The sequence below is a fragment of the Rhinopithecus bieti genome, unplaced genomic scaffold (assembly GCF_001698545.2).
Source record: "Rhinopithecus bieti isolate Rb0 unplaced genomic scaffold, ASM169854v2 scaffold_12222, whole genome shotgun sequence".
In the NCBI taxonomy this organism is placed as follows: Eukaryota; Metazoa; Chordata; class Mammalia; order Primates; family Cercopithecidae; genus Rhinopithecus; species Rhinopithecus bieti.
Window position 1 is genome coordinate 281,553 of NW_016807125.1, and position 11,314 is coordinate 292,866.

Consider the following 11,314-nt stretch of genomic DNA (forward strand, 5'->3'; position numbering starts at 1 on the left):
ACGCATTCCTACTTTCTTTTTCTGACACTAGCTCCCTCATCCCTACTTCAAACACAAAGCAATGGGGAGGGGAGGATGCACTTGTTGGCAAAACATCACTTCCAGGTTGAAGTCTGAAGCAAAAGTAAACAAGCAAAAGCCTATTTCTGCGGTGTCATATACAATTCAGTAGGGTCGTCGCTTAGGAGGAATAATATTTTCCAAAAATGTACCTTTTCCTCCAGCTGCCAGATATGCTCCAATGCTGTAATCTGGGGATGGAAAGTAGATATTTTCCCAATGATGCTTGTTCCATGTTTATGTCAGAGAGATAGATAAAATCTCTAACTTTGAAAAAGTATTAATCCGTCTTTCATCTGCCACTACCTGTCCTACCAGGCTATTTTATTAAAATATATAAAACAACTCTATAAATAAGTAAAGCATCCTTAGAACTCAAAGATTCTACTTTAAAAAAAAATCAGGAAAGAATCTACAACAAAGTCTTACAGAAACCAGCTCCAGAACAACTTGGATCAAGGACATATAGGATATATAGGTTAAGTGAATACATCTTTGTTTAGAAATGTACAGAGGGAAATGTCTATCCTTTTGCCTTTCACTCAAGGATCATAGAACTAGATGTACCATCAGGACCCAGCCATCCATACTTTGGTATTATACCCAAAGGATTATAAATCATGCTGCTATAAAGACACATGCACACGTATGTTTATTGTGGCACTATTCACAATAGCAAAGCTTGGAATCAACCCAAATGTCCATCTGTGACAGACTGGATAAGAAAATTGTGGGCACATATTACACCATGGAATACTATGCAGCCATAAAAAAGGGATGAGTTTGCATCCCTTTGTAGGGACATGGATGGCAACTGGGAAACCATCATTCTAGCAAACTTCCACAAGAAGAGAAAACCAAACACCGCATGTTCTCACTCAATAGGTGGAACTGAACAATGAGATCACCTGGACCTCGGGGAAGTGGAACATCCACCACACCGGGGCCTATCATAGAGAAAGGGGGGAGGGGGGAGGGATTGCACTGGGAGTTATACCTGATATAAATGACGAAATTGATAGGTGCTGACGAGTTTGATGGGTGCAGCACACCAACATGGATAAGTATTACATATGTACAAACTCTGCACGTTATGGCACATGTACCCCGGTAGAGGAGAAGGTGATAACTCAAAAAAAAAAAAAAAGAAAGAAAAAAAAGAGAAATGTACAGAGGAGAAAATGATAATATCTTAGAAAATATCATAATACCCAGAACATGGGAACAACTATAGGGAAATGAAAATATATTAATTTGAACTAAATTCCTTAAAATAAACCAGAATGTGTTAGATTTGTGTTCTGAACAAAACTAAAGATGTTGCTTAAATAAGATTCAAGTGCACATACAAAATATGAAATATTTTGAAATCAGAAAAAAATTTCAAGTAAAACAAAGAATAATGTACAGATTAAAATCACAATGTCAGCATGAGGTAGAAGTTTAAATGTCATAGAAAATCATACTGCGGTAGTAAGAGATACATGGAAAAATTTTCTACAAATTTAGATAAAAGAATAAAGTAATGCTTATAGTGAAAGAAAAGATGGCTGACATGAAGAACAGACTAGGAATAAATTAAGAATAAATTATAATTAATAAATAACAGTAAAAACTATTACTGATATAAAAAAGCAACAAAAACAAAAAGCATAGCATGAAAATGTAGAACCTGAATCATGTTTCTAAAAACCTATACTAAACAAATCCATACCAAAATAAATATTTCAGCAAGGGTTTTCAAATTCTGCTTATATAGAGGAAGGAATTCCACAATAATCTAGAGTTAAAAGTGATGTTATACAAAAAAGAAAAAAATATATATTGCTCTTTGACTTTTCCTATATGTTCCTGAATGGTATAACAAAATCATGCTTATAGAGCAACAAAGGAAAAAAAAATGTGACATAAAATTCTATATTCAAACGACTTGACATTTGTATGTGAAGGTGACAAAATGTTATACTTGAGGCAGTCTATATAACTCTCAAAAATGTTATTCAAGAAAATTCTACTTGAAATCTTAGGCTAAAAATAAAATTTGAATCAAAACAATATCAAACAGGTAAGGAATTTTCCCTACAAACAAAGGACACTGGACACAGTTTCTGCTAAATTTTAAAGATATACATTCCAGGAATTGTTCTGATTCTCTTTTAATTTTTGTCATGTTATATTTCTCTCATATTTTGGGAATTGCAGCCCTGGGATTTAATGAGCAAGTCTGAATAGTAGAAGTGTATTTTTCACTCATACTGGACAACTTGTCAAGCTGCATGGTAGTTAGAACCAGAAACACATCAGGTCAGAAAGTTCCTATCAGTTGAATTCACGGTTAGAAGGGGAAGAAACAGGACTATAGGACTTATACACTGGGTTAAAGGCAAAATTAGACAAAGGAAGTTCAGGATCCTAGAGAGCTTATTGTTAAGAATAGTTGCTTAAATGAAGTCTAGTTTATATTGAGGCAAAACAAAAATCTTCAGCATTTTCAGCTCAGTGATAGGTTCTGATTCTTTGGACACTTAATTGTTTTTAAAAACCTGAACCTGATGAGAATTAAATTTTGCTTAGGTGTCCTTTCTATCTACATAAAGACTTTCATATAAAGCCTTATCTAAGGTGGATAGAAAGGATACCTAAGCAACATAAATAAGAATAAATATGTGCTGTGCATCAATTAGTCTAGCAGCAAAATAGAAACTCCATGATGTTTTTCAATGCAGAGAATTTACTTTAGGGAGCTGGGGCATTAGTGTTGCAAGACTGAGAAGGCAAAATGGAAATTTGAAGTAACAAAGAAGTAATAACCATGAGAAGTAGCTACAATTTCTATGGCTGAAGAATCAAAAGAGAAAGGTGGGCCCTTTGGAGATGATACTTCTTGTGAAGCTGGCACTGAGGCTTTTAAGGAGGGCATGTAGTCCAGTTTCTGCTGGTACCATGAAGGAGTGACCCCACAGAGCTGGAGCTCACAGTTCTGAGAAGAGGAGGCTGCTTGGCAGCTGCTGACACCTCTGAGAAGTGCTATGCAGCTAGCTCTGAGAGTGCCAGAATAAGTTGGAGAGTGGACCAAGAGTGAAAGGCCATTCCTAGGGCAGCTAGCCACCAAAAAGGGAGGTAACTGTTTCCTTCTTCCTTCATCTACCTTCCAAACTTCCTATAGTGTTACTTGCTGGCAGAATCTATCTCAGGTAGCTGAGACAGGAGAAATGTAATTTGCAGTGTACCGGCCATAGCATCACTAAGATATAGAAAAGTAGATCTGGAGTTGACAGATAATAGCTTAATAACTGATACAGATTCTGCCCTCCAAGTGTTTGCCATTTACAAGAAAATATAGTTACTGAAATAGAGGCTTTCAGGATATTATATTACCTAAAACAACAAGACAAGGCAGTTGGGAATTTAACTCATATAACTTACACATTGTGCAAAGTTTTGCTATACCTAATATATAAAAAATATTAATTTTTAAAGTTTTATATGTGAACAAATTTTATATTTGGTAATACAATTTTTCTATATTTCAAATCCAGTTAATTGCATTTGCCTATTCGTGAGTGAAATTCAACAGTAAATTCAAAGACTGAAAACTGATTTTGAGTTTTGATTAAATTTTGGTTACATATAAAGTTCTAATAATCACTTTTAAAAATTAACTTTAAGTCAAAACCTCTTACTTCTTACTTATAATTGTCAATCGACCTAAAATCAATCTCTTTACATTGGTTGTCTACAAATCATTACTGCTTAATGTTCCCACGAATTGTTGAGAATAAACAGAAAATCGAAGATGGCTGCATTTTTGTTATACTAACAATTTGTAGTATCTAGCTCAAAATATGACTTCCCTCTTGACTTTACATATATTGATTCAGTTTTCAAATTACAATATTTTAACAAATATTACCTTAATATTTGAAACATATTACTTTGATTCTGTAGTGAAAATGTAAAAACAAACCTCAATACATAAGGTTGACGCATTTCAAAGCCAGTAAAATTGTACATTAATTTTAGTATGTACTGTCAAATTTAATTAGGTTATATACATCCCCATGTTATTGAATTTGATTACGTAGTGTATAAAAAAGAAGAATACCTAGGAGTACATATCTTTCTTGATAACTTATTTCTTGCAATATTTCACAATTTAGCTATTGAATAATGAATGCAAAATGTAAATGGGGCAGTGACGGCATGAAAATAAAAAGAATGACATTTGACAATAAACTTATTCACTAAACTTCTTTTAACAACACAACCCTTTTAGAAAGTCTGTGGTTCATCTTCCTGCAGAGGAGAGTGTTCTCTGCCTCTGTAACCCATTCTAATTACTAACACAGATTTCTGAGTGATTACCACAGTGGCAATCCTATCCAGAGAGAAAAAAAAAATTGCTATGAGGACAATTACAAAAGACTTTTGTTGTGGATGTTCCAGTCTCCATTTTTCTGATATCTTAATGATATTTCTTTGTACAAAAGGATAGAAACAATTATGTTATAATTCAAGCCCCAAGGAAAACACTTTTAAAATCAATTACCTGTTTATTTTTTAATGTTATTTTTCAGACTTAATTTCAATTTTATTTTGAAAAATTTCACCTTGGTTATGAAAATGATGTGCACCAAATCAACCTCAATGAAAGGCAATTTAGTTTTATATCACAGTTGAAAAGTTTACAACAGAACCATTGGATAAAAGTGCTGAGCAGCCATGATCTGGTTAAGTTGGCTGCTGACCAGATGATTGTTTTGGTTCTCCTAGGAAATCTACTGTCCGGATAAGACATTCACTATTCTGATCAATCAATCACCCTTCCACTTGGAAAAGTGTCCAGTCAGTTAAGTGCCAAGATACAGTTTTGTGAAGGCTTAAGCCTCAGCTAATTCCAACATAACAAGCAGGAAAATTCTCCCAAGACCAGATCATTTGTAGAATGACAAGTCATGGCTAACTCTTTGAAAAGTAACACGTTAATTTATTAGGCACATCACAGAGAAAAAAGTCTAATGGCTGTCTTTATTCGTTCACTTATGACATTTATACTGATATATAGTGTGTCAAAGAGTATTTTGATGAGAGATTTGCATGTCTATTTAAAGTGCATGCAAATTTGGAAAAAAATTAGTAATTTTAAAGCTATATAAACGTGTCTTGTTAATTATCTAGAGCACTGAAGCAAAAGCAGAAGCATATGGTGGGACTATTTTATTAATTTATTTACTTTTTTGTCAGAGTTATCCAGAAAATTTTTCAATTTATTACTCTGGGCTTGTAATATGTTAGAGGCATCATGCTTCTATTAAATATTAGCAAATCTTCATAAAATGTTAATCTGATTTTTCATACAAATCAGTTTTATACATAATGGGTTCATCTGAAAATACTTATATGCTGTTTCATAAACACAACTTATTCTACATTAAGATATATGTAATAGGTTTATTTTTTCTTTTTTGAGATGAAATCTAATATATTTCTATAATAAAAAATGCCCCCTAAATTTGTAACTATTTGATCTCCGTTTTTATAGCTAAAACAGTGGCGTTCTGGTTTTAGAATACCTGAGTCCCAGTTTCAGTTCTGTCACTTTCTATTTATTTAATCTTATTAACTTCTTTGTACTGCTCTTTAAACCTTATATGTAATATGGAAATCATAATAAAAATACCTCATGAATTTGCTGCATAAAGTGAGGTAAAGCATGTAAAGTATTTCTAATAATGCCATTAATAAGGGATAAACAAATGATGATTTTTTATCTTAATCATTTATTACTAAAAGTTAAAAATTCTCAAACGTTAAATTTTCTATAATGTTTTACATACTTTTATCTGATTTTTTCTCATATATGAATACATGTAATATGTGTGAATTATGCTTTGCAAGATAAACAATCAAACACTTTTAGAAATATAATCTTATTTTAATCTTCAGAAACACTTGTATAACATAGGACAGATATTAGATCTCTTTCATAAATAAAATATAATCCTAACAAGTCAGAATTAGAGTTATGTTTAGAGTTAAGAAACTTGTAAAAATTAAGTGACTTTCTCAAGATCTTATAAAAAAGCAAATTTGAGATACAAATTTATGTTTTGTAAATGCACACTCATTACATATTATTTATGTGTCTAATTATAATTACATATTATTTATGTGTCTAATGGGGATTTGATTTTTTTTTTTTTTTTTTTTTTTTNTCAAACACTTTTAGAAATATAATCTTATTTTAATCTTCAGAAACACTTGTATAACATAGGACAGATATTAGATCTCTTTCATAAATAAAATATAATCCTAACAAGTCAGAATTAGAGTTATGTTTAGAGTTAAGAAACTTGTAAAAATTAAGTGACTTTCTCATGATCTTATAAAAAAGCAAATTTGAGATACAAATTTATGTTTTGTAAATGCACACTCATTACATATTATTTATGTGTCTAATTATAATTACATATTATTTATGTGTCTAATGGGGATTTGATTTTTTTTTTTTTTTTTTTTTTTTGAGACAGAGTCTCGCTCTGTCACCCAGGCTGGAGTGCAGTGGCCAGATCTCAGCTCACTCCAAGCTCCGCCTCCCGGGTTCACGCCATTCTCCTGCCTCAGCCTCCCAGGTAGCTGGGACTACAGGCGCCGCCACCTCGCCCGGCTAGTTTTTTGTAGTTTTAGTGGAGATGGGGTTTCACCGTGTTAGCCAGGATGGTCTCGATCTCCTGACCTCACGATCTGCCCGTCTCGGCCTCCCAAAGTGCTAGGATTACAGGCTTGAGCCACCGCGCCCGGTCAGGGGATTTGATTTTTAAAAGTAACTCAATTTTCAGTTTCTTATTATAATTCTTTATCCATTTCAGTTGGATAAATGATATTTACCTGTCTCTGTTATCTTGAGGAACCAACTCAAACTCTTCCCTATTGTTAATCACAATATCCTATTCCTCCCTATGTTTTACCCAACAAGATATACCTAGTTTCTCAACTATAAACTAAACTATAAACATATGAGCCAGGACTCAAGTATGACCTTGCCTGGTTTGTAATAAATACTCCTGTATTTGTCTACTCATATCTGAAAAACAAAGAGAAGCTTTAATATTTCTGAATTTTTAGTTCCTTTAGTACTTCAATTCCACAGGTTACTAATATGATTTCAAAATATAATATTAATGTTTATCCATCTATTTTCTAGCTGATGCAGTGGAGGCATTAACTTGCCATATACTAGTGTATTCTACCAAGAAGCAGAATTCCATATATTTTTTATATTATCAAATATTAGGTTTAAATCGAGTAAAACATAGACAGCAGTCACAACATGACCTGTTTTCCTTTCAGACTAACTAAACATCATTGGAGAGAGTGAGCAAAATGAGTTGTAACGTTCTGTGGAGAAGGTCAGTGTTTGTGGGCTTTTTTACCATCTAACTGACTAGATAAATATAGATGAGAATGCAAGATATACAGCAGACCAAAGAGAATGAGGGGCCAAAAGCCAGTCATTGGTGTAGCCAGAGAGATTGAATTTTCCATGGATAAAGTGGATTGTCTTCCCAATATGTGCTCAAGGGCACGGTCTACTAGTCCAGTGTGACAGAAAGCAATATGAGAATTATAATCAGATACAAATAAAGTTATGTCATTTTTATCCTCATTCTTCTTTCCTGTAATAGATATTTTATTTTTATGGTATTGTCAATGACATCTTTCAATTTAATTTTCCAGTTTTAAAATCACAATTATTTCTACTTTTCAACATATTTATAAATATAATTATTTATAGATATCCATTTATTCACTGAAATAATTGTTATGTTCAGTATCCATTCATTTGAGGTGGTCAGATCACCTAAGAATACCTAGTTTATCAAACCGATGAAAGTGCAAGTATTTGTAACTTTCTTTAAACTCTGGGTTAATAAGCACCTCTTGGTTCCTAGCTATGGACTCTAGTTGAAAATTCTGGAACATCAATAAAAATTATACTTGACATCCTGTTACACTTGGAAATAGAGTTTTCTTCTGAGAGCTCAACTGTTCATTTCACTGGGATATCAGAATTGTAACCTGGATAAGCATAGCTATCTCTTATTTTACATCTATACCAATGCATTAAAATATTCCTAAAAATATGAAACGACCCAGTCAGTTTGGTGTCACTCTACATTCATTGTCTTCAACTTCCAATAAGTACTGCACATTAGCTGATAAACTTTTTTAGTTATTTATTAAGCTTGTTCTTTCGCTTTCTGTATTGATAACTCAACTTTTATTTGGCTTCCACTCTCTGCTATTCAAGATTCTTTATTTCAAACAACAGAAATATGCAATGCTCAATATAAGCACTAGTAAAAGGGAGCTTGGGTTCTGGGAGGGGGATCTTCACGATCCTGCAGATTGGGAAATCAGTCAGGAACTGTGGTAGACATGCTAGCGCTCCCTCACCCTCCCGCCCCAGCCCGAACCCAACATAATCCCAAGAATCTGTGAATATGTAACTTTCAATAGCAAAACAGACTTGGTAGGTATGATTAGTTAAGGATCTTAAAATGAGGAGATTATCCTAGATTATCTGGATGGACCTACTATAAGAAGAGTCCTTTCAAGAGGGAAGCAAGAAGATCAAAGTCAGAAAAGGAAATGTGAGGAGCAGCATAGGCGAGAATGATGGAGAGGGAAGGAAGAGAAAGGACGAGAGAGAGAGAGAGAGAGAAATGGGGTGGGGAGGTGTGGGAATTAGGAGAAAGAAAAAAAAATTGATTTCAGATACTAGGTTGATAGCTTTGAAGATGAAGGAAAGGCCCATGAACCGTGGAATGCATATGGCCTCTAGAAGCTGGAAAAGGCAAGTAAATGGGTTCTCCCTTCAAGCTTTCAGAAGGAAAACAGTCCTTGTTGATACCCTGAATTTAAAATTCAAGACCTCTGTAACAGTAAGATGACAAATTGTGAGTTCTTTTAAATGACTAAACTTATGATAAGTTGTTAAATAGAAACAAGAAACTAATACAAGAACCAATAGAGCCTTCATGGAGCCATGATCTCATCACAGCAAATATTTATTTAGTGTGCTACAGCTGGCTCAACTAATTATTGCTAATTCTTCAGCCAGAATTTATTTCCCTCACACTTTTCCAGGTGATATCATTCTCAACCTTCACTGTATTTTTTTCAGGATGATGTTTTTTGATCACCCCAATCTTAATAAGGTAACCCCTATTGTTATCACTTATTATACCTAAGTTTTCACTTCAAAGTACTTATCACAATTTGTAATAACAGGTATTTGCATCTCATTTATTATAAGCCCCATAGTCATATAAACTATGTCTAGTTTTCCTATTTCTAGCTCTTAGCTTTATGTCTGGAAATCAGATAGAACTAAGCAAATACTTTAATGAATGAATGTATTCATTTCTTAGGGCTGTCATAACAAAGGCCCCAAAACTGGATGGTTTAAAAATAACAGAAACATATTATCTCACAGTTCCAGAATCTAGAAGTCTGAAATTAAGGTGTTAGCAGGGTCCTGCTCTCTTGAAGTCTCTAGGGTAGAATATTTCTTTGCCTCTTAACAGCTTCTGGTGGCACAAGCAATCCTTGGCACTCCTTGGTTTATAGATGCATCACTCCAATCTCTGCCTCTTTCACGTGGCTGCTTTCCGTGTCTTCACATCATTTCTTACTGGCCTACTGGTCATATGGGATTAAGGGTCCACCCTATTCCAGTATGACCTCAGTTTAAATCAACTAATTATATCAAGTATTATTCTATTTCAAATAAAATCACATTCTTACATACTGGGGGTTAGGACTTCAACATAATTTGGGGGGGGGGAACAATTTAACCAATAACACTGGGTAATAGCAGAAATATGCAAAGACATCTTGTATTGATGATTGTTTCTTAAAGCAGAGTAATACCTATTATCTGTCTTTGGAGTGAATTTATCAAACAGGAGGGCTGGATAGCAATAAAAACTAGGGAACAGGAAGAAGTAACAGAGGCATGATTTTCACTGTGTAAATTTCTCCACTAAAACTAGGAAATTCTGTCCAAATGACATGGATGTTTCACTTCCTTAGGCAAAATTGCTTAAAAATTAGAATTGATAAACCTGAGTGCCATGCACTTAAGGGTGTGCTATATTACTTTTTGTATTCTTTTCTTTGCCTGATATATTCTATAATAAAATAAAAATGTGAAAAAATGATAGCTGTGCTAAGTGCTTATACATGGTAAAAGCATAGGGTTTTGGGGGGACACGAATAGGGCAAGAAGAAGGTACTTAAATCAGAATTGGGGAAGAATCAGGAAAATATTACATACTTGAAATCTATTAGTTGATGTGTGTATGTGATGGTTAATATTGGCTATCCAGTTGATTGGATTGAAGGATACAAAGTATTGTTCCTAGGTGTGTCTGTGAGGGTGTTGCCAAAGGACCCTTCTCTGGTGGTACCTCTAACCTACCAGTTGTGTTTTTTAAATTTTAAAAACATATAGCTTAAAAGAAAATTATACACTTATTTTACTACTTTAATTCTTAATATTGCCTGAAAGCTGAATATCCTTTGTTCCATTAAAATTGTTTTTGCTACAATCATTACCAATCTTTCAATGTTTACCCTAGTCAATAGAGATGATTCAATATTTACTGCGTCTATACTTCTTGGGAAACACAATTCTCCTTTGGATTGTGGGATACCTTCTATTTTCTAGTGTCTCTTCTAGCTCTATGACTACTTCTCTTCACCGGACTTCTTTTATTCTGATGATTTAAAAATCATCAGCTCTCTCATGGCTTCAAGTCCTGCCTACATACTGTTCGTCAAAATTTATTCTTAGTCCAGACCTGTCTCTCAAGCTCCAGCTCCACATAACCAGACTTTAATTACACTTGGCTTTATCATCAGTATAAACTCAATACCTAAATTATACTTCATCATTTTTCCTGTAAACTTGATCATCCTATAATATATCCCATTTCAAGGAAAAGCACAACCAACCAAATGAGAAAATGTGAAATGATCTTCTGCATCACATTTCCAGTCAAATTGTTCATAATTTTTTTTCAATTTCACTTATAGATACCTCTTGAATAGATCTATTCCTCTCTGTTTTCATTACTTCTGTCCTGGTTATAATTCTTCTTATCCCAAGTCATCTCAAGAGGCTTTTGATTTTTTTCTATGACTCCTGGTGGATTTCTTCCAATTAATCTGCCTATCCTGTGAAATA